Source organism: Pan paniscus, chromosome 23 (genome assembly GCF_029289425.2).
Source record: "Pan paniscus chromosome 23, NHGRI_mPanPan1-v2.0_pri, whole genome shotgun sequence".
In the NCBI taxonomy this organism is placed as follows: Eukaryota; Metazoa; Chordata; class Mammalia; order Primates; family Hominidae; genus Pan; species Pan paniscus.
Window position 1 is genome coordinate 34,706,577 of NC_085927.1, and position 24,067 is coordinate 34,730,643.

The 24,067-nt window shown below is 49.6% G+C and overlaps 1 protein-coding gene across 2 annotated transcripts in view; it reads left to right on the forward strand.

The window, feature by feature from the left end:
- SGSM1 (small G protein signaling modulator 1) overlaps positions 1-24,067 on the forward strand; it is a 120,983-nt gene that overhangs the window by 1,012 nt on the left and 95,904 nt on the right. The gene's annotated exons all lie outside the window — the stretch shown is intronic.

Here is a 24,067-nt window from a genome sequence, read left to right on the forward strand (position 1 = left end):
AGAATTTATAGTCCTTGGGCCTGGGGTAGCATCTCGATGCCTGGACTGCGTGCTCTGGTGTGTATGCCTGCATGGGTGAGGACCTGTGGCTGTGAGTATGTGCGTATGAGAATGTCTCTGCATCTGTCTGGAGATACCTAAGTGTATCTCTTTGCACTGTGTGTACACGTATCTATGTGTGTCTGTGTATCTGTTTTTGTGAGGGTGGGTCTGTGTGTGTATATTGTGTGGTGCATGAGTCTGTGAATGAGTGATGCTGTGACTGTGTGTGTGTATCTTGAGTAGGTGTGTGGCATGTGATGCATAAGTCTGCGTGAATAACTAGGGCTGTGACTCCGTCTGTGTGCGTGTGTCTTGTGTGTTGCCCTCCCCATTCTTCAGCCTCAGACCCCATTGCTGCTGTGTCTTCATCACTTTTGAACCTTATCAGAGCTTAGCCCAAGGCCTTGCATGGCAGCAGACACTGTGGGCTGGCCTGGTTTCTGGGCCTGGCTTTCAGTGTGTGTGTGTGTGCACGCGTGCATGTGTGTGTATGTGTTGGGGGTGTCGGCTGAGGTGGCAGCATCAAGCATCACTGATGACCCCTCCTTCCCTGCACAGTGGCAGACAGCCACCAAGGGCAGCCTCGAGGCTTGGACCTGTTGCTGCTCCTCCGTCCTCCGGGAGCATGAGTATGTGTCTGCGTGTGTGTGTGTGTGTGTGTGTGTGTCTCTGTGTGTGGCATGTCCTATTTTGTTTAAAGAATGAGCTCCAGGGCTGCTTGCACATTCTAGCATTTTCGAATGAGACATGCAAAATACATTGGATCCCTCAGAAAGGCCCAGAAGTTTTCAGCTCAGCCCTTGTATAGACTCCTGTGGGTATTCCAAGGGAGATCCATCTAGAACCTCTTATCTTTTTTTTTCTTGGTGTTTTTTTTGTTTTTTTTTTTGAGACGGAGTCTCGCTCTGTTGCCCAGGATAGAGTACAGTGGCACAGTCTCCACTCACTAAAAACTCCGCCTCCCGGGTTCACGCCATTCTCCTGCCTCAGCCTCCCAAGTAGCTGAGACTACAGGAGCCACCATGTCTGGCTAATTTTTTATTTTTTTATTTTTAGTAGAGACGGGGTTTCACCACGTTAGCCAGGATGGTCTCGATCTCCTGACCTCGTGATCGCCTGCCTCGGCCTCCCAAAGTGCTGGAATTATAGGTGTGAGCCACTGCTCCCAGCCTAGAACCTCTTTTCAATAGAACTCACAGACCAACAACATCCTTGTCACTTTCAGGGGAGGGGCATGTACCTTACAAAGCACCTGCTGTCTTTTTCTTCGTGGTTTAACCAGACCTACGTGTAATATGTGCCCCCGAGATGTTTTTGCCTGGGGTAGCTTTGTTTTTAAGGCAATGGTTGGTTGAATTGGGGAGGGGGCTGCAGGCAGAAGAGAACACCAGTAAGACATCTGGGGAAGGCTCTGGCTGAGGCCCAGGTCCCAGCTCAGCTACCATCTTCCTCAGTTTCCTGCGCAGGTTCCTTCTTCTCTCTAGGAGTCAGTTTCTCCATCTGCAGAAGGATGCATTAGTATCAGTGTCCTTTAAGGTCCGACCCGTGTCAGTCTAGTTTGGGTCTTGGGCTCAAAGAGGGGGAATAACTTGCCCAAGAGCACACAGCCAAGATGGGACAGAGTTGGGACTTACCCCCCAGGTCTTTTTGATGTCAGAGCCACACTCTGACCCTCCCATCCCACAAACGTGCTCATCCAAATCTACACGGTGCCACACCTTGGACAGAATGTGTGGGCAGTACAGTTTCTACTGTACAGATGAGAACACTGTGGCCCAGAGACAATAAGTGACATTTCAAGGGCACAGAACCAGTGCGGGGGAACAGGTTCCGGTCTTCTGTCTTTTGAGTTCCTATTCAACATAGGTACCCTAAGAACATGGCAACAACTCAGTGCCCCCCAAAGCATGTCTCCCCTGTCCTTTCCTTCCTTTGCTTACCTCTTTGGGGAGCATCTCTCTCAGTGTCAGAGAGCCAGTCTCTAGTGGAATAGAAGGGAAAGCTCTTTACCTAGAAATCTGAGAGTCACATCAGATCTCCCTCCTCCCCACTCTCTGGGTTCAAAGGAGCCACATCTCTGCCTGTTACAGCCTCACCCAGAGACTGCATTGTGTGTACACATATCTACATGTGTCTGTGTGTATATCTGTCTTCTGTGTGTACATCTGTTTTCCCAGCCTTCTTTCTAGAAGGAGTGCCTTAACAATCGACATCTCTAGATAGGCTGGGCAGCTCTGCAAGGTTTGCCAGAGCCACTGCAGCCACGAAGGGGCCAACAGAGGCTGGGAGCTGGAAACTGTCCAGTGCTGGCCTGGGGAGCCAGCTGGACACAGCATCCATGAGGCAGGTCAAGAAGGAACTTTGGGCTCAACTAGAGCTGGATTCCAACCCCAGATGTGTTTATTTACTGAGGGCTGTGTGTCAGACCCTGGGCTAGGTTCTGTGGATACAGCAGGGACAGGCCCCTTGTAGACGGGCCCTGTCCCTGTCCTCCTGGGGCTGACCTTGCAGCGGAGGAAACACACTCCCAACAGATACTTTATCACAAATACAAGGATAATTACAGGCTGTGAACAGAGATGTGAAGGAGAGGCACCCGGGGCTGCAAGAACCCAAAACAGGGACAACTGACCATGTGCAGGGGCCCAGGATATGACGTTTCAGAAGACAGGTGCAAGATGAGTAGGACTTTAAGGTGAAGATAAAGGGGTTGAGAGACACTAAGAAAAACCATTCCTGGCAGAAGGTTTTGTACATGCAGAAGCTTTGTGGCTGGAGGGAACACTGTGAATTTGAAGGAACCGAAGTGACCGGAGCAGAGACAAAGGAGAAAGGTGCAGATGCGGAGATGTGGAGAAAGGTGCAGATGCAGAACATGTGGTCTTATCCCGAAAGCAAGGGAAAGGAATGGGGAGGACATCGAGAACAGGGAAAGAAGGTGATGGAGCTGAAATTGCTGGCCTGTTCACTGCACAATCTTAGACAAGATCTGTCTTTACCTTTATCAGTGTGTGGGTTTCCGTTTATTCATAATGGGGATGAAAATGATTCAGCTGGCAAGATAAACCCTGCGAGAACACCCACTACGTTAGCCTGAGCTCCTCCAGGGCAAGCATCCTTTTTTTTTCCCTCTGTCCTCGGTACCACCAAGAGAAAGCTGGAAACAAGGTGGCCTCAGCGTGATTTCCTCCAGTTAAATCTGACCAGCTCTATCTTGGCTCCTTCCTGGCTTCCTTTACCCTCCCTGCCAACCCTTAATTTTGTTTTGGTTCCCAGAGCGAGCAGGGACTGGCTTCCCGTTGCCATAACAACTGCCATTAAAGGAGCCAGCCATGTGATGCCAGTTGATAATGGAAGCAAAGTGACTAACTGCCTTGTTTTCCTGCCTCTGGGCTGGGCCTAGAAAGCCTCTTAATTGGAGGGGAGAATGCAGGGGCTGGTGGGAGGCAGATGAGACCCCAGGAAGGAGACAGGGAGATGAGGCAGGTCCTGGAGGGGAAGCTACGTTTAGCTCTGCAGACCGGAGCTGGTGGAAGGGCTGTAATTGGGGAGCCATCATCATAGCTGCTGAACAGAGCCTGTTTGGAGAACTGAGCCTCCCAGCCTCTGGGTTAGGGGTGATGAGATGGGAGAGGGAGGCAGGACTTGCTAAGAAGGTTGGAGAAAAACGAGAGAAGCAATTGACGTTACCATGGGGACCCTGCAGTTTTACTGTGACCCAGTGGTTCTTAATGAAGGGGAGCAGTTTTGTCTCCCGTCCCTAGGTTTGGTTGCCAGATAACATCCAGGTCGCCCAGTTAAATTTGACTTTCAGATAAACAGTGAGTAAGTTTTTAGTATGAGTATGTGTTGCTAAATCTGGCAACCCTACTCCAGGGGACATTTGGCAATGTCTGGAAACATTTTTGGTTGTCACAGTTGGGGGTGCTATCAGCGTCTAGTGGGAAGAGGCCAGGGATGCTGCTCACATTCCTGCAATACACAAGACACCCCCTCAGCCCACCACCACTAGGAGCACAAAGAAGTGGCCAGCCCAGAATAACTCTTGTTAAGGCAGGAAAATCTGCTCCCCGCTCACCCTACCCATCCTGCACCTGCTGCGCCCTTCACTTCTCTAGGCTAATCTGATACAAATGTACTGTTCTTGAACAACTCATTCTTACTGCTTTTAGATTGTCTTGAATGCATATTTGGAGTCCAAAGCTGGGGTGGGGGTGGGCAGGAGCAGGGAACAAAGTCTTGGCTCCCTAGCCATGTCATTTAGGGGAAACTTCCGCAGAATGCCTCAGTTTCTCACCTGTAAAATTGACTTAGGCCATAGAAGAGAGATTGGACTATGTAATAACATTAGTAATTCCTGGCCGGGCACTGTGGCTCATGCCTGTAATCCCAGCCCTTTGGGAGGCCAAGGGGGGATGATCACTTCGGGCTTGGAGTTTGGGACCAGCCTGGGCAACATAGCAAGACCCCCATCTCTACAGAAAACAAAAATAGCCGGGCATTGTGGTGCATGCCTGTAGTCGCAGCTATTTGAGAGGCTGAGGCAGGAGGATCCCTTGAGCCCAGGAAGTTGAGGCTGCAGTGAGCTGTGATTGCATCACTGCACTTCAGCCAAGGCAACAGAGCGAGATCCTGTCTCAAAAAAAAAATTAAAAAAAATTATAACCAGGCACGGTGGCTCATGCCTGTAACAGCACTTTGGGAGGCCAAGCTGAGTGGATCACTTGAAGTCAGGAGTTGAAGACCAGCCTGGCCCAACATGGTGAAACCTCATCTCTACTAAAAATACAAAAATTAGCCGGGTGTGGTAGCATGTGCCTGTAATCCCAGCTACTCGGGATGCTGAGGCAGGAGAATCGCTTGAACCCGGGAGGTGGAGGTGGCAGGGAGCTGAGATGGCGTCACTACACTTCAGCCTGGGTGACAAAGCAAGACTCCGTCTCAAAAAAAAAAAAAAAAAGAAAAGAAAAATTAGGCATTCCTAATTTCCTACGTGTTTGCTGGGGGCTTCTGGCTTCCTCTGTGCTGGGCATTGTGCCATGAACTTTCTGAGCATTATCCCCTTCACTCCTCATAAAAGCCCTAAGGGAGAGAACCATCATCTCTTTCCATGATAGATGAGGAACTGGAGGCAGAGAGATGTTATGCAGCTCGCTTTAAGGTCCCACTGTCAGTCCGTGGAGAAGTCAGGATTCAAACCTCACGTTGCCAAGATCTAGGGGGATGGCCTCATGACCTTGGCTTACAGTGGGCAGTAGTGGGGAGCTATGAGCTTCAGAAAAGTCCCTGGAAACACAACTTGGCTTCAGGCATGTGCAGGGGAAGGAAATGGGGCAGGAAAGGTCCATTAGTCCCAGCTTGTGCAGGGCTGTATGTGCCAGGCTGTGCCATTTGAACTTCCCATCATGGATAATGGGGAGCTATAGAAGATTTATGAGCAAGGGAGGGTTTTGCTTAGGGCTGTACTTCAGGAAGTTTCAGCTAATAGCAGGGACCAGGATAGACAGTTTCTGCCAACTCAGAAGAAAACTTTCTCCCTCCCTCTGTTATTTTCTTTCTCCCCCACTTCCATTCTTCCTTCCTTCCTCCCACAAATATTTATCAAGCATCTACTATGTGCCAGGCCCTGTTCTACAAGCTGCAAACTGAGAAGTGAGTAAAGCAATGTCTTTGCTCATATGTCCTCATTCAGTGTACAGTATAGTGGCAGGAGGGCATATAGAGAAAACGATAAATATGTATTAAAGGTAACAAGAGCTCCAAGGAAAATAACGGCTGGAAGAGATGGGAAAGGCTTGCCAGAGGAGGTGGTCAGCGATGGCCTCACTGATGGGATGGTGTTTGAGCAGAGACCTGAAGGAAGGAAGGGAGTGGTGTCAACATCTACAGGAAGTGTGTACCTGGCAGAGGGAATAGCGTATGCAGAGGCTGTGAGTTGGGAACAGACCAGCTGGGAGGCCAGTGAGGCTGGAGTGAAGTAAACAAGAGTAGAGATGAGGTTTGAGAGAGCGGGAGGCTGATTGTTCAAGACCTTGTCCATCGAAGGCATCGAAGGCTTTGGCTTTGACTCTGGGTGAGAGAGGAGCCATGGGAGTATTCTGAGCAGGGGAGGAACAGGCAAGTTTTGGGGACAAGTTGAGAGGAAGCAAAGACACCAGATCATCAGATAAGACAGGAAACGTCTGCCTTTGCTAAGCTTTTCCATTCTTGGGCTGGAATCACAGCCCCCCACCCACTACTCGCCCCACTGTGCCAAGGAGAGACTCCAAAAATGCATGTGCTTGAATGAATGCAGGAATGCCAGGTGGGCTATTTTGGGGCTCTCTGATGCTGGCAGGATTGACTCAAATCAGCTTGCGTGTGTCGTGTTTGCTGGCTTAAGAGGGCAGAAACTCTCCTCATGAATAATGCAGCCATATCCACCCGATGCGTTTTGATGCTTTTTCAGGTCTCTGGCAACCTGGCTTCTGGGAGCTTTTGCTAGTGATGAGCATCTGCGGCAGCTTAGGCACCCTGGTTCGATGTGGCGAGGCTGGCAGGAGGGCCCCTGGCTTGCTTGGCTGTGTCTCTTGTACCATATGGCCGGGTGTCCCCCAGCCACCTCATGAGGTGCTCCAGGAGCTGGTGGTAGCATTTGTTGCTGGCTGGCCGGTAGGAAAGGGCATTTTGGTCACCCCTAAGGGCCCGCAGTTGCTGTCTGCAGAGCCCAGGATGGGAGGTGAGGAGACCTGTGTCCTTGTTCCAGTTCTGACCCCAACAATGCGTGTGGCTCCTAACAGGTCCCTTCTCGAGGTCTCACTTTCCTGCTTTCTAAGTGGACGAGGTTGGACAGCTCCAGGATTCCAAGAACCTCAACTCATCTAATTTGGCCAGTGTCACTCTCTGAGAGCCAAGTCTTTGTTTTTTCCACTCTGAATTTGCCAAGTATTTATTTAAGACTAATTAAAACTAAGTAGCTGGGAAGACTTCTGGAGTGCCTTCAGTTCACTCAAGGAAAACCAGGGCTTAACTAATGTCATTCTAATGGGATAAAGATTAAAAAAAAAAAACAAAACAAAAAAACAAAACTAGCATATACTGGCATTTCATATTGATGACCTCATTTAATTATTGATCCCCCATGAAGTAGATAAAATCCCCTCTTTTATGGATAAGGAAATCGAGGCACAGAGATGGCAAGGAGTTCGCCCTAAGGTCTCAGAGATTGTTGTTGGTACAGCAAGGGGTCTGGCTGCACAATCCTCCTCTGTATCACTCTTGAGCTAAAGCCAGCAATCCACACAGGGTTCCAAGCTCCACCGAGAGTGTGGGGTCAGGGAGAAGGCCACAACAGCAAGGGCCTCAATTACCACTATGCTATCACTGTCAGGCAGTTGGCAGTATTTATGGAGGGGTCAGGCACACCGCGTGGCTCACCCTTTTGGGAGTAAGATGGACTCAGTCCCAAAAGGACACTTTGCTGCCCTTTCTGGTCACATCTGAACTTAAAGATGCCCTCAGCGCAGGATCTTGCTGTCTCTAGGTAAGCCCTGACCTGGAGGTGCTACAGCCCCCAGGGCAGTGCTGTGGAATTGAGTCAGAAGAGATATTTCTTGAGGTCCAAAGGGACAAGCCCTCTAATGGGCTGAGTCTTGGCTGGCTGCATCGCCATCATGGGGAGGGCAGCTGGGTCTTCCCTCTGAGGCTGGCTGCCCATCAGCTCCTGGAGACAGTCCCTCGGCCTAAGGAGCTCAGAGTCCCTGGTGACTTTCCTGGCCCTGCACTTGGTTGCTGTGCACCCCTGGACAAGGGGGCTAAGAATGCTAAACTCAGATGTGGGGCAGTGTATTTTTCTTTCACTTAGTGATACAGAAGATGAGATAAATAGATTTCTATGTTTTTTCTTTGCACAATTTTGCAGGAACTCAGATTGTGGGTATTTGCAAAGGACGGTAACAGTTCCTTTTGCAGTAAGGCCTCATTGAGAAAATGGATAGCCGAGGCCCTGAGAGTTCAAGAGACTTGGTGATGTTAGCAAAATGCCAGGGTGTGGGTGTAGGTCCTGCTGCTGGCCACACAGAAGGCCAATCACTGAGATAAGTATTGCCCGGGAAGAAGTCTTTGGTTGAGTCCTGCAGCCGAAGAGATGGGAGATCAGGCTCACATCTATCTTCCTGACCAACTAAACTCAGAGGTTTATATAGCAGGAAGAAAATTTAAGTGCATGGAAGAAAACTGGAATTAGAGGGGCTGGGCACAGTGGCTCACGCCTGTGATTCCAGCACTTTGGGAGGCCGAGGCGGGCGGATCACGAGTTCAGGAGATCAGGACCATCCTGGATAACATGGTGAAACCCTGTCTCTACTAAAAAAATACAAAAAAATTAGGCGGGCGTGGTGGCGGGCGCCTGTAGTCCCAGCTACTCAGGAGGCTGAGGCAGGAGAATGGTGTGAACCTGGGAAGCAGAGCTTGGCAGTGAGACGAGATGGCGCCACTGGAGGGTGAAAGAGCCAGACTGTGTCTCAAAAAACAAACAAACTGGAATTAGAGAGGGGTAAGGAAAAGGAGTTGGTCAACAGGAAGCAGGTGGTGGGTTAGGCAGTCATGCTGGGTGAGGGGTGTTGCATCTCTGTCCAGATGCAATGATCTGGTAAGTTTCAGTTCCTTGGGGGAGGCCTGATGTTTGGTTTCCTGAGAAAGGAACTCAGATAAGACAAATGTAACTTTATGGAGTTTTAAAACTGGGAGGGTCAGTTTCTATGTATATTCAAAAGAAACCATAAACATTAGTTCTATGGGATAGTTGGGCCAGTTTCAGTGATACTTGGGGCATTGAATGAATTCCTTTTTAATTATTATTATTTGGTAAATTATGCTTACTTGGTAAATTAGAATTGTAGCAACTACCATTTACCAAATATTGCTGTAAGTGCTTTGCTGTCTCATTTAATCCACAAAACAACCTTCCTACACAGTAGGTACAAGTAGCAACTGCTTTTTACTGACAAGGAAATTCATACTCAGAGAGGCTAAGAAACTGAACCAGGACTACAGAGCTGAGAAACAGCAGAGCAGGGTTTGTTAGCCAGCTCCATCCTCCATCCTTTTCAAGTCGGATAAACCCTGATAAAACTAGCTAGAATGATAATAAACATAAAAACAAAATGAGAAAGTGAAGCTAAAAAATTGATTTTTTTTCTTTCTTTTTTTTTTTTTTTGAGATGGCACGATCTCAGCTCACTGCAACCTCTGCCTCCTGGGTTCAAGCGATTCTTCTGCCTCAGCCTCCTGAGTAGCTGGGAATACAGGCATGCACCATCATGCCTGGCTAATTTTTGTATTGACAGGGTTTCACCATATTGGCCAGGCTGGTCTCGAACTCCTGACCTTGTGATCTGCCTGCCTTGGCCTCCCAAAGTGCTGGGAAAAATTGATTTCTTGGTTTAAGTGTTTGGGAAGTTCAGGTGCACCTATATCCAGGGGCGCCAATGATGTCATCAGGACACTGTCTCTTGCCATCTCTCTGCATTGCCTTCTTCTGTTTTGGCATTATGCTCAGCCTCTCTGTGGGGAGGTAGAGTGTTGCCCAGCAGCTCTAGAGGCACATTCTGCCAGCTTGGCATTGCTGCAGAAAAGAAAACCTCCCCTTCCTAAGGGTTCTAGCCAAAGTCTTGGGATTCGGTCTCATTGGACCAGTGTGGGTCACTTGCTTGTTTTGTGCCAGTCACAGTGGGATGGATTGCTCCACTTGGTCACGGGGGGTGAGGGGTGGAGTTAGCCCTGTGAGAGTAAGGAAAGGGACACCAGAGGAGAGTTAGAGTGAAATCACCAGACAGGGAGATGGAAGGCAGGCAGACAAACCACAGATGTCCACATCAAAGGGCTGAGGGCGCCTGCATTTGGAGCTCAGCCTGTGATGCGGGAGGTATACGCTCCTGTGCTCTGTGCCTTCCTACAGTCCCGAGTGCTGCCTGGGGATGTACTATGTGCCAGGTGATTACTGGATCAAGGATTTCTATTCTACGGGTGTGCAAATCCCTGAAGTTGTAGAAACACCTTGTACTTGCTGTATGGAGAGAGTATCCTCAGATCCTCAGCTTTTTTTTTTTCTTTTTTTTTTGGAGACGGAGTCTCACTCTGTCGCCAGGCTGGAGTGCAGTGGCGCCATCTCGGCTCCCTGCAACCTCCGCCTCCTGGGTTCAAGCGATTCTCCTGCCTCAGCCTCCTGAGTAGCTGGGATTACAGGTGCCTGCCACCACGCCTGGCTAATTTTTGTATTTTTAGTAGAGACTGGGTTTCACCATGTTGGTCAGGCTTGTCTTGAACTACTGACCTCGTGATCTTCCCACCTCAGCCTCCCCAAGTGCTGGGATTACAGGCGTGAGCCACCGCTCCCGACCATGAGTATCCTCAGCTTTCGTCAGGACCTCTAAGCAATCCACAATCCAAATACCCAAATACGGTTTAGCATCACCCTGTGTCTTGTTTGGGGCTGGTGTAACAAAGTACCGTGACTGGGTAGCTTCAAAACAACAGGAATTCTCTAGTGACTAGAAGTCTGAGATCAGGGCGGCAGCATGGTTGGGATCTGGTGAGGGCCTTCTTCCTTTTTGCACACTGCAGACTTTTAATCATGTCCTCACATGGCAGAAAGGGGGTGAGAGGTCTTTGGGGTCTCTTTTATAAGAGCACAAATCCCGACCGGGTGCAGTGGCTCACGCCTATAATCCCAGCACTTTGGGAGGCCGAGGCGGGTGGATCACCTGAGGTCAGGAGTTCGATACCAGCCTGGCCAACATGATGAAACCCTGTCTCTACTAAAAATACAAAAATTAGCCGGGCGTGGTGGTGGGCGCCTGTAATCCCAGCTACTCAGGAGGCTGAGGCAGGAGAATCGCTTGAACCCGGGAGGCAGAGGTAGCAGTGAGTTGAGACCATGCCACTGCACTCCAGCCTGGGCAACAGAGCAAGACTCTGTCTCAAAAAAATAAAAATAAAAACAAACAAAAAACAGTACTAATCCCATCCAAGAGTCATCCTCATGGCTTAATTACCTCCCAGAAGCTCTTCCTCCTAATACCACCACTTTGGGATTAGGATTCTATTTATTTACTTATTTATTTAGAGACAGAGTCTTGCTCCATTGCCCAGGCTGGAGTGCAGTGGTGCGATCTCGGCTCACTGCAGCCTCTGCCTCCCGGGTTCAAGCGATTCTCCTGCCTCAGCCTCCTGAGTAGCTGGGACTACGGGTGCCTGCCACCACACCCGGCTAATTTTTGTATTTTTGTAGAGATGGGGTTTCACCTTGTTGGTCAGGCTGGTCTTGAACTTCTGACCTCGGATGATCCACCCGCCTCGGCCTCCCAGAGTGCTGGGATTACAGGTGTGAGCCACCGCGCCCAGGCGTGGATTAGGATGTTAAAATATGAATTTTAGAGGGATATGCCAAAACATTGGGTCTGTAACTCCCTGCAGAACGGTGTGATACAGAGATGATTGCAATACGGTTTCCTGTCCTCAGTGTGCCCAGAAATTAACTGGTACCTCTTAGTTTCTAAACCAGTTCCAATAATAATAGCTTTCCGATAAAAATAACAATAATTGGCCGGGAGTAGTGGCTCATGCCTGTAATCCCAGCACTTTGGGAGGCCGAGGCGGGCGGATCATGAGGTCAGGAGATCGAGACAATCCTGGCTAACATGATGAAACCCCATCTCTACTAAAAATACAAAAAATTAGCTGGGCGTGATGGTGTGTGCCTGTAGTCCCAGCTACTCGGGAGGCTGAGGCAGGAGAATGGCGTGATCCCAGGAGGCAGAGCTTGCAGTGAGCAGAGATTGCACCACAGCGCTCCAGCCTGGGCGACAGAGCAAGACTCTGTCAAAAAAAAAAAAAAAAACAATAATCACAACCCCAGTAATAATTATAATTAGTATTTATTGGGCACCTACTTTGTCCAGGCCTGCCTTGTCCCATTATGTTAGCCGCAAGTCACAAGTGTATATCTGCATTTCAATCAAGTTAAACTTAAATTAAATTTAAAATGCAGTTCCTCAGTCACACTAGCCATATTTCAAGTGCCCAGTAGCCACGTATGGCTGATGATAACATGGGACAGCACGGGTATAGAGCATTTCTCAAAAAGCCTATCCTGTTCCAGACAGTATGCTATGCACTTTATATGCATTAGTGTATGTAATGTCAAAAGAAAGCAAACCCAAGAAGCATCAGAGGGAATAGATGAGGAAACTGAGGCCCGAGGTCACCCAGCAAATAGCAGAGCTGGAGATTGACCTGTTGATGTTTTTACTTACCCAGAGTGCCTCCCTTGATCTGGCACCGGCTATGTGCTGGGTCCTGTTTGAGGCCCTCTGCCTCTATTTATTATCCCATTTTACAGATAAGTACTGTAAATTGAAGCACAGAGAAGTGAAGTGACTTGCCCAAGGTCACACAGCTGGTAAGAGATGGAGACAGGATTTGAAACCAGTGTTAGACACACTATTGGATTGCTTCTTCTAAGGTCAGATGGAGGTGGTTAGTCCTTATCTAGAAAGGTGATAAGTGCTTTCTGATGTACCTGTGTGTGTTGTAAGCAATAATTTGGGAATTTCCTTTTCCGTTTTCTGCAGCTGCCCAAACCACCTTCCCCTCCACGCCCCCAAGTTTGGCTGTCTTCCAGGGATCTTGGGTGGGCTCCAAGTCTTCGTGTATCTTCCTCATCCATGAGGCCCCTGGGTCTGTGGAGATGGGGGTGCTGCCAGGGAAGCCAGACGCAAGCAGTGGGCAGGCACCCAGGAGGAGGCTGGCCAGTCTCCAGGGTGTGGGCTGGGAATGGAAAACGTGCAGGCTGGCTTCTCTGGGGATGGAAGGAGGCTGGGGAGCATCTTCACAGCTCCATCCTCTCCTGTGCATGGGCGTGGCAGCCTGAAGGACCTTTATACAAGAATGTCCCCGAGAGAATGCCTTGGAATCAGGCCCCGGGGGAGCCTTCTGGTCAAGGGGTGTCTGAGGAACCTGGGCAGGGTGATAAGGGGAGGCTCATTTGTAGGAACCCCAGCCCCAGAACACCCCTTCCAGGTCATGGCAGGTTGGCCGGCCCTCACACTGTCACAGGACAGTGCTGGTGCCTATTTATAGCAAGCCAGTGAACGATTAACTCGGGCCAGGCTGGCAGCAGCCAAGTTAGCGGTGTTTGCTTCTCCCATAAGCCCCAGTAACCATGTTTAGGGCAGGTTATGCGGGGAGGAATTGAAGGAAGAATTTTTCTAATACTCTAAAGGTCCACAGGCTCTTATCATTTTTCATTCCCCCCTCCCCACTGCCACCTATCCCATGGCCTGTGTGGCTTTGTTTTTGTTACCTACGCTGTGTGGAAGTGACAGGAAAGATGGAAGGGTGTGGGCAAGAGTGGCGGAGGCACGTCTGTCCTAAAACTGCATGTGGGAGGAAGTCCAGGACAGGAAACTTTGATCCATTCACCAGCCTTTGCTGAGCGCCTACTGTGTGCCAGACTCTGTGCTGGGCACGGCGGAGACAACAGTGAGCACAACAGGTGAGATACCTGCCTTCAGCCTAGAGGGCAGAGGTGGATAATGACCGTGCAAACAGATGAAGAAATGCGATGAATTCAGAAATGGATGAGAAAACAGCAATGCAGTGGGGAGAGAGAGGTTGGGATGAGTTGGGTAGGTGGCAGCTTACCTGGGCAGTCATGGCAGGCCTCTCTGAGATGGTGGCATTTGATCTCATATCTTTTTTTCTTCCTTTCTTTTGCTTTCTCCTTTTTCCTTTCTTGATGGAATTTCACTCTTGTCACCCAGGCTGGAGCGCAATGGCGCGATCTCGACTCACTGCAACCTCCACCTCCTGGGTTCAAGCGATTCTCCTGCCTCAGCCTCCCGAATAGCCAGGATTACAGGCGCCCGCCATCATGCCCAGCTAATTTTTGTATTTTTAGTAGAGATGGGGTTTGACCATGTTAGCCAGGCTGGTCTCGAAATCCTGACCTCAGGTCATCCACCCTCTTCGGCCTCCCAAAGTGCTGGGATTACAGGCGTGAGCCATCGCGCCCAGCCTGAGCCGATATCTTGATGATGAAAACAAGAGGCTGTGTAGAGAACTAGGAATGGCAGAGGGAATGGCAGGAGCAAAAGCACTGAGGCAGGGAGGAACGTGCAGCATTGGAGGAAGGCAAGGGAGCAGGAAGTGAGGAGGAGAGAGATGTGAGACAGGCCAGGGACAGAGTGTTCCCCTGAATGTCCCCCTGGGGAGGTGGCAGGGAAGGTTTCTGAGCTGACACCACCAGACACCTTCTCTACAAAAGCTCCAAAGTCCATTGCAAGTCATGGTGGGCTGCGGGCACAGGGGATCCCATTGCGAAGGAGGCGCTTAGCCTGTCTGCTGAAAGTCGGGATCCCTGCTAACATCTTCCATGACTGACAGTGTGAGGAAAGGACATTGCTTTATTTTTCCCCCCAAAGTCTGTATTTAAGACTTATTAAAGTCTTATTAGAGCAGTTATAGGTTCTCAGAAAAGCTGAGCAGAAGGTGCAGAGATTTCCCTCATATCCTCGACCCCGCCACACGTGCAGCCTCCCCCACTGTCAGCATCCTCGGCCAGAGTGGTACCTTTGTTAGGATTAATGAACCCATATGGACGCTTATCCCTCAGAGTCTGCAGTTGACATCGGGGTTCACTCTTGGTGCTGTGCGTTGTGTGGGCTTAGACAAATGTCTGAGGGCATGCATCCGCCATCACAGTATCATGAGGAGAGTGTTTCCACTTCCCTGCAAACCTCCCATGCTCTACCTGTTCATCTCTCTCTTTTTTTTTTTTTTTTTTTTTTTGAGACAGAGTCTCGCTCTGTTGCCCGGGCTGGAGTGCAGTAGCATGATCTCGGCTCACTGCAACCTCCGCCTCCCAGGTTCACGCCATTCTCCTGCCTCAGCCTCCCGAGTAGCTGGGACTACAGGTGCCTGCCACCACGCCCGGCTAATTTTTTTTGTATTTTTAGTAGAGACAGGGTTTCACTGAGTTAGCCAGGATGGTCTCGATCTCCTGACCTCCTGATCTGCCCGCCTCGGCCTCCCAAAGTTCTGGGATTACAGGCGTGAGCCACCGCGCCTGGTCTCATCTCTCTTTTCTTTCCAACCCCTGGCAGCCCCTGATCTTTTCACATCTGCATAGTTTTGCCTCTTCCAGAATGTCATATTGTTGGAATTGCATTTTCAGATTGGCTTCTTTCACTTAGTAAAAGGCATTTAAGATAGGACATTTCTTTTTATCACCACGATTCCTCTTGGGGAGCTGATGTGGAGCAGAGAGGGAGCCAGGTGGTGCTGGGCATGCAGGGAGAGGTGTACCGTGAAAAATGATAGCCAAGGGCAGAGGTGGAGCTGGCAGGTGCCACTGTCCCCTGGCTCTGGGAGCAGCAAGTTGGCTGTGACTGTGATGTTTGGTTTCAGAGGGCTAAGGGAGCAGGTGCATTGGTCGCTCTGCCACTGGGGTCTCCACTGCAACATGGGGCTCCAGAGCAAGAGACTTTGATTTAAGTCCCAGCCTCCTCACAGGTCTGATGGTGTTTGCCTCTCCCAGGACAGCTGCCTCATTGGGAAAATGGGAATAATAACAATGACACCTACAATGCATGGTAGTTGTGAGTCTTTGGGCTCAAGTGTGTAAAGCACCCAGTTGAGAGAAACACCCATAGGTGTCTCTTGAATGAATGAACAAACCTACTGTGTGCCAGGCTCAGTGCAGGAAAGACAGTCCTGGATTTGAATCTTGCCCTGCCATTTCTAAGCCTTGTGCTCTCGGGCAAGTCATTTCACCTGACCGGAACTCAGTTTCCTCATCTGTAAAGTAAAGAGGGTAATTGTACTCATTTCACAGAAATACTATGGAGATTAGATGAGATCATACCCCAAGGCATGGTGCCAGGCACTCAGTAAACAACATTTTATAAATAAATGCTGGCTATGACGACTTAAGACAAATGTATAAAGCACTGAGCATGCAGCAGCTGCTGTGCCAAATGTTTTAAATGTATTGTTTTGCCAGGCGCGGTGGCTCACACCTGTAATCCCAGCACTTTGGGAGGCTGAGGCGGGCAGATCACGAGGTCAGGAGGTTGAGACTATCCTGGCTAACATGGTGAAACCCTGTCTCTAATAAAAATACAAAAAATTAGCTGGGCGTGGTGGCAGGTGCCTGTAGTCCCAGCTACTCAGGAGGCTGAGGCAGGAGAATGACGTGAACCTGGGAGGCGGAGCTTGCAGTGAGCCAAAATTGCGCCACTGCACTCCAGCCTGGGCAACAGAGCGAGACTCCGTCTCAAAAATAAAATAAAATAAAATTAAATTAAATTAAATTAAATTAAATTAAATTAAATTTAAAAAAAGTATTGTCTTGGCTGGACGCAGTGGCTCATGCCTGTAATCCCAGCACTTTGGGAGGCCAAGGCGGGTGGATCACTTGAGGCCAGGAGTTCAAGACCAGCCTGGGCAACATTAAAAAAAAAATTAACTAGGCATGGTGGTGCGTACCTATAGTCCCAGCTACTCAGGAGGCTGAGGCAGGAGGATTGTTTGAGCCCAGGAGTTCGAGGCTGCCGTGAGCCATGATCACGTCACTGTACTCCAGCCTGAACAACACACTCTGTCCCTAAAAATATATTTAAATAAATAAATGTATTATCTTACGCCAGTGAGGCAGATGCTGATATCACCCATTTCACAGATGGGAAAGCTGAGGTTCAGAGAAGGGACAGGATTTACCCAAGATCATGCATGGATAAGCTGAGATTGGGATTCTGGGAGTCTGATTCCAGAGCCTGATGCAGCAGGTGTTACTCTAGGAGCTCAGAAGATGGGCAACCTGCATGGAGTGCTGGGTTCAGGAGGGAATGCGGAGAGGGGCACGTGACTTGGCCCTGCAGGACTGGGGGATTTTTCCAGAGCTGGAGACAGAGCTAGGAATGGGTGAGGATATCAAGTGGAGGGGACTGCATGGGCAAGGACCAGGAGGTGGGAGTCACCTGGGTCACACAGAAGGAATGGCACATGTGACCAGAGCCTAGGGTGTGGGAAGGGAAAGAGACAGGATTTAGCAGGGAAGGAAGGATTGGCCACAGCATAGAACCAGGCACAGCTTGTAGGGCTGTGGCACCGTCTCTCCCCTTCCCCACACCCCAAGTCTGTTGGTGTCTGTGCTTTGGAGCGTGCCAAAATACTCCTGTCCCCACCCCATCACCATCATCAGCCCCATTCCAACCCCTCCCAACTGTCACCTCCTGTGTGCCTCACCCTAATAGATTTAAAAATTAAAAGCCGCCAGCTCTTTCCATAGGCTGTTTCTCCCTGATACAATGTCCTTACATCTGTTCCTTCCTTTGAGCTCCACGGTGGCTATGTGGGGGCAGTCACAGGGGCGATTTTGTTCTCTCCTTTACAGTGGGAGAAACTGAGATCCAGAGAGTTAACTTATATTTGTTCTTCAGATCTTGAGCCATCACCACCTTCAGGAAGCCCTCCCTGACCTTCCCCACTACCCTGTCAGGTTTGGTTTCTTTGTTATTCACCTAGAACCAAGGTGCAAAGAACTGGTCTCACTTTGTAATGATTTACCCATTTTGTGATTCCATTTATATCTTTCCATCTCCCTGGACTGTAAGGCTGGCGAGGACAGGGACCATGTCTGCTTGCTCCCCGGTGCCTGTCTCGCAGGAGCACTCAAGAAATATTGAGTGCATGAATGACAGTTTTGGTTCCTGTGATATGTGCAGGGAAGGAGGTGTTAATGGGACATGGAAGAGGCACACTTATCCCAGCTTAGGGGATGGGGAGTCCAGGAAGGCTTCTAGGAGGAGGTGACACCTTGGCTGAAGCCTGAGTTGCAGCTAGCCAGCTGGAGCATTCGGAGAGGGGCACCTGGCAGAAGGCACCATGTGAGCAATGGTATGGAAGTGAGCACATAGTGCCACCTTTGGGGACCAGGGCTGAGGGTCAGTGGTCCAGGTAGGGCTGGAGATGTTGGTCCATGCAACTTATCCTGAGAGTCCCAGGTGCCTGTCAGAGAAGCAGAGTGACACAGCCTGCCCTCTGCTCCTTCCCGTTGCTCCAGTGGTTGTTGAGGGACCCTTGAGTCACCCCGTCTTCTCCCCACTGTGCTCACATACTAAGTTATTTTTATTATTTATGTTTTATATTTTTTGAGACAGAGTCTCACTCTGTCACCCAGGCTGAAGTGCAGTGGCATGATCTCGGCTCACTGCAACCTCTGCCTCCTGGGTTCACACGATTCTCCTGTCTCAGTCTCCCTAGTAGCTGGGATTACAGGCATGTGCCTCCACACCTGGCTAATTTTTGTATTTTTAGTAGAGACGGGGTGTTACCGTATTGGCCAGGCTGGTCTCGAACTCCTGACCTCAGGTGATCCACCCGCCTCAGCCTCCCAACGTGCTGGGATTACAGGCGTGAGGCACTGTGGCGGGCCTGAGAGTTATTTTTAAAGCCACCCTGCAGGGCCCTCCAGGCATCCCAATTTAACCATCCTCTCCACTGCCAGTTTCTTCCGGAGGTAAGCGTCAGGGAGCCCATGTCATAACTGAGTGCTAGCTCAGTGGTCCTCACACCACCTGCATGGTACTTACTCCATCTCAACCACCAGAGACCCCAGGTGGGGAGTAGAGGTGGGGCGCTCTGATTCAGCAGGCCTCAGAGGAGCAGGGGACAGCTGGCCCGGGTGATTTTTATTTAGACCTACTGTGTGTCACAAGCACTGTGCTGGGTGCTTTAAACCAGGGGTGTCTGTGGGCCAAATCCAACCTATTTGTACTTTTTAAGGGTTGTAAAAGCAAAAGATACTATGAGATAGATTGTATGTGCCTGAAAATAGGTTTGCCAGTTTTAGCAAATAGAAATTTAACAAATAAAAATAATTTGCCAGATTTGGCAAATAAAAATTCAGAATGCCTTGTTTAAATTTGAATTTCAGAGAATCAATCAATAATCCGTGTAATATTTGGAGCATACCTATACTCAAAAGATTATTCTTTGTTTATCTGAAATTGACATTTAACTGGGCACCCTGTAATTGATCAGGCAGTCCTACCCCAAACCCTAAAACATTTGCTACCCAGCCCTTTAGAGAAAAAGTTTTCTGATCCCAGCTTTAAATACGTATCAATGGGATCTAGAGCCAAGGGGGCTTAGGACACTGCCTGGAACCAAGCTCAGTAAGCATTAGCTGCTGGTGTTAGTGTTACTAATGTAGTCCGATTGATCGTCAGCATTTACCGAGCACCTGCTGTGTGGCCAGGCACTGTCCTAGGGGCTCAAGCTCTTCATGGGAGAGATGGATGCTAAATAGATGAGCCCAGAGATGTATAAAGAGAGGTCAAGTGCATGAGTCCTAAGGAAGAGTACGCAGCAGAGGAAAAGGGTAGCGATGGCAGGTGTGAGGCCCTGTTTTAGACAAGGTGATCAGGGAGGCTCTCTGAGGGGAAGATACTGGAGCTGACCACAGAATGGAGTGAGGACGTGGCTTTCTGGGGGCTACCCCTTCTCCAGCCCTCATGGTGTGCCCGGCCCTGTTCAAGTGCTGTGTATGTTTTGCTCATGGTATCCTCGCACAGCAGCCCTATGAGGTGATGCAGGTACCATCCCCGTTACACAGATGAGGCAACTGAGGCCCAAGGTCACCCAGCAAATGGCAGAGCTGGAGACTGACCTGTTTATGTTTTTACTCCCTTAGAGTGCCTCCCTTGATCTGGCACCGGCTGTGTGCTGGGTCCTGTTTGAGGCTCTCTGCCTCTATTTTCTGCAATCTTTATGACAGTTCCGCACCCTGGGGCATGTGAGTCTCATCTGGGTTTCAGAGGAGTAAACCCAGCCCAGTGTGGGGAGGCAGGGAAGAGAAGCAAGTTAATGTGGAACCTGGCAGGACTCAAGGTGGGCAGCGGAGGGTGCCTGGGTGTGGGCAGGTGGCAGGTGAGAGGACTGGAGAAGACAGGGCAGGCCCAGGAGACCCAGAATCCCCCTTCCTGCCTCACGGATTGCCCTGGGTTTCCCTGCCTGGAATTAGCACTCACTTGCCCTGAGTCCCTCCTGAGATTAATTCTCTTTTTATGCTGTTTAAATATTTGCAGGTGGGGAGAGGGAGGGAGGGTGGGGCTGGTTTCTGAATGGTTGTAGGGTGTGGCTGGACGTGGTGGGGCAGGTGCTCAGAGGCCTGACGTGGAGGGACAGGGCTGGGCTGCAGCCTTGGAGGCCAGCTAGGTCCCAACTAGCCAGCAGGTAGGAAGCCCAGGGAAGGCGGCACTGAGCTGAAGGACGCCTCAGCAGCCGGCCGTTCACCTGACGCCCATGAGCACCTCCTGGGTAGTCCGTGTCATCTCAAGCACCTCTGTCATTTGAAGAATCCCTGCTGTGTGTCAGGCACCATCTCCAGGATCTCATTCAGGCCTCCTCACCTTACCCCTAAGAGGGAGGGGTGCTGGTTACCACCCACCTCACTTAACAGATATCCACATGATGTTGGAAACTTGCCCAACATCACACATAGAGTGAATAGCTGAGGATTCGACTCCAAGTCAGTGACTCCACATTCTGGGCTCTTATTCTCTCTCAGCTGCCTCCTGACGCCCTGTCCTTTATGCTAATTTGCTGGTTCCAAAAGGAATGAGCTCCCCATCATTGGAGGAATGCAAGCAGATGTTGGAGGACCCCTTAGAATGGATGCTGGGGAGGGATAAAAGCCTCCTGACCACCTGGACCTTTGTGGACCCCTATCTCCTGAAAGGCCCCCTTTGGGTGTGATTGGTGCAGTCTTGGCAGGCAACCCAGGTCTCCTAACTCCCAGTGTGGTATTTCTTTTGGTCCTCAAGTTGGGAGAAGCTGAGGAATCCCTTCTCATGGGTTTCCTAGCACCTTGATTTTCAGATGACCCAGTACTGGGTGGGGCTGGAGGCAGGGCGTTAAGGCAGGCCATCCAGAGAGACCTAGGTTCGAGTTCCAGCAGTGCCCTTTCCTGGCTGTGTGACCCCGAGGAAAAATTGCATAAACTTTCTGAGGCTCAGTTTATGCACCTTTAAAATGGGGATAATAATGTTCTTTTGAGGATTAAATAAGTATTCTATAAAAGCACCTGGTGGCACGTAGAGGATGTTCAAGTAAGGAACTTTACAAGAGAAAAAAAAACCTCATTAAAAAGTGGGCAAATGACATGAACAGACACTTCTCTAAAAAAGACATACATGCAGCCAACAAGCACATGAAAAAAAGCTCAACATCACTGATCATTAGAGAAATGCAAATCAAACCACAGTGAGATACCATCTCACATCAGTCAGAATGGCCAAGGTTGCAGAGAAAAGGGAATGCTTACACACTTTTGGTGGGAGTGTAAATTAGTTCAGTCATTGTGAAAGACAGCAACAATTCCTCAAAGACCTAAAGACAGAAATAGCATTCGATCCAGCAATCCCATTACTGGTTATATAACCAAAGGAGTATAAATCATTCTGTTATGAAGACACATGCACGCCAGTGTTCACTGCAGCACTATTCACAATAGCAAAGGCATGGAATCAACTTAAATGCCCATCAGTGGTAGACTGTATAAAGAAAATGTGGTACATATGCACCATAGAATATTATGCAGCCACAAAAAAGAATGAGATTGGTTGGGCACAGTGGCTCACGCCTATAATCCCAGCACTTTGGGAGGCTGAGGCAGGTGGAACATGAGGCTAGGAGATCGAGACAATCCTGGCTAACACAGTGAAACCCCATCTCTATTAAAAATACAAAAAAATTAGCCAGGCATGGTGGCAGGCACCTGTAGTCCTAGCTACTCGGGAGGCTGAGGCAGGAGAATGGTGTGAACCTGGGAGGTGGAGCTTGCAGGGAGCCGAGATCGTGCCACTGCACTCCACCTTGGGCGAGAGAGCAAGGCTCCATCTCAAAAGAAAAAAAAAATGAGATCATATCCTTCGCAGGAACAGGAGTGGAGATGGAGGCCATTATCCTTAGCAAACTAATGCAAAACAGAAAAACAAATACCACATGTTTTCACTTATAAATGAGAGCTAAATGATGAGAACATATGGACACAAAGAGGGGAGCAACAGACACCAAGGCCTATGGAAGGGTGGAAGGTGGGAGGAGCAGAAAAAATAACTTGGCTAATAGACTGAGTACCTGGATGATGAAATAATCTGTACAACAAACTCATGTGACATGAGTTTACCTATATAAGACATCTGTATATGTACCCTTGAACTTAAAATGGGTTTTTTTCTTTAAAAGTACATGTTCAAGTAAATATTCTCTTACTTAATCATTTGGTTCAAAATAGCCTCCAGCTTCTGCTGTGAGACAAGGTATTCACTAGAACAAGGGCCCTGGATCTGACTCCTGCCACCTTTGAGTAACCTAGGACAGATTATGTGGGAAAAAAATCTGTGCCTCAGTTTCCCCATCTATAAAATGGAATAATTTGGGGACTTACATCATCTGGGTTGTTGTGGTTATACACAGTTCCTGGAACATAGTGAGTGTCCAAAAAAAGTGAATAATGAGCTTCACCACCATAAAGTTCCAACACACAGGCCACAGTGATCCCAGACCACCACTACCCCTGGACCACCCCAGACTCCCTGGCATCTGTCAGCCTTCAAAGTGGATCAAGCCCAAGCCCACGTCTGAGAGCCTGGAATGGGGAGAGGGTGAGCTGAATTCCAGCTCTTCCTTCCAGGGCTGCCTGGCCCTCTTCCCCTGTCCACAGTCTGGTCTGTGCCCCGGGATGGGTTCGGAGGAGTGTGTGACCTCCTCTTTCTTCCTGCATGGAGACAATGCCCTCTTCTGCAGTGTTCAAGGGTAATAACCTGTTACCCTCCTTGCTAATTAACCAGCCTTTTCAATTTCATCTCCTGGCCTCGGGCTGTCAGCTCGGGAAGATATTCTAGCCTGTAGCTGGGATATCAAACTATCCTGGGAGATATAGCCAGTAGCTGGGTAGCAAAGGTGGAAGAGGTCTTCACTTGGAGCCCGTCCCTCAGGCTGAGAACTACCTGCACCCTTACCCAGGTGCAGATCCATTCCCAGGGTAAGAAGGTTGCAGCCAGCTTCCTGGCTGTGTGACCTCAGGAGAGGAGCTTAACCTCTCTGAGTTTTGAGATCCACAGCTGTAAGTGGACAACCTTCTCCACTCTGCAGCATTTGGACTTGAGACAGTGTGTGAATACTGTCATGGGGGCAACAGGAAACAGATGGCTCCCCCAAACCCAGTACGTTAAGGCAAATTTAATAAAGGGGCTATTGACTAAGGTGGGTGGGAGGAAGGATGCTGGGAGTCCACAAGGAAGGATGTAGCGCCCTGTGGCTGTTAACATTGGGAACCAGGAACCATCACCACCCCTGGGTCTGAAAGGCGGGAGGGAGAGGTTACCCGAAGGGGGCTAAGTGTGTGGAGAGGGTCCCCAAACGAGCTGTGGCTGCCAAGTCCCTTCCTTCCTTAAGGAAGCTTGAGGTAGCTGGTTTTATATCCACTCCCATCTTCCTTTTTTCATTGTTGTTTCACTCTCCCTCTCTGCTTTTCCTTTCGCTTGAACTCTAATGAACTTTGAGCGTGCATGAGAATCACCGGGAGGGCTTGGTAAATGCCTCCAGTAGTTGGGGAAGGGGGTTAGGATTAGCATTTGCATTTCCAGCCAGTTCCTAGGTGATGCTGATGCTGCTGGCCCATGAGTGAGCAGCTCTCCTACTTCATAGCACTTTCTCTGAACCTCTTATCTCATCTCACCCTCTGGCTCACTGCACTAAAAGCCCCTCCCGGACAGGGCTGTGATTCCTTCCCTGAGGCTCTCCACACCTTGCACCCAGTATCACAGCCCTGATTAGAGGGGCTAGGCTTCTGCATCCTGTGTGGCTGAATTTGCAGGCATTGCACCATTTGCAGCTTGTCTCTATTGACTTGGCCCAGACGGGTTCACGCTGCAGGTTAGTGGTCCTTGACGGAGACGGAGGTCAGCGTGCAGGCGGG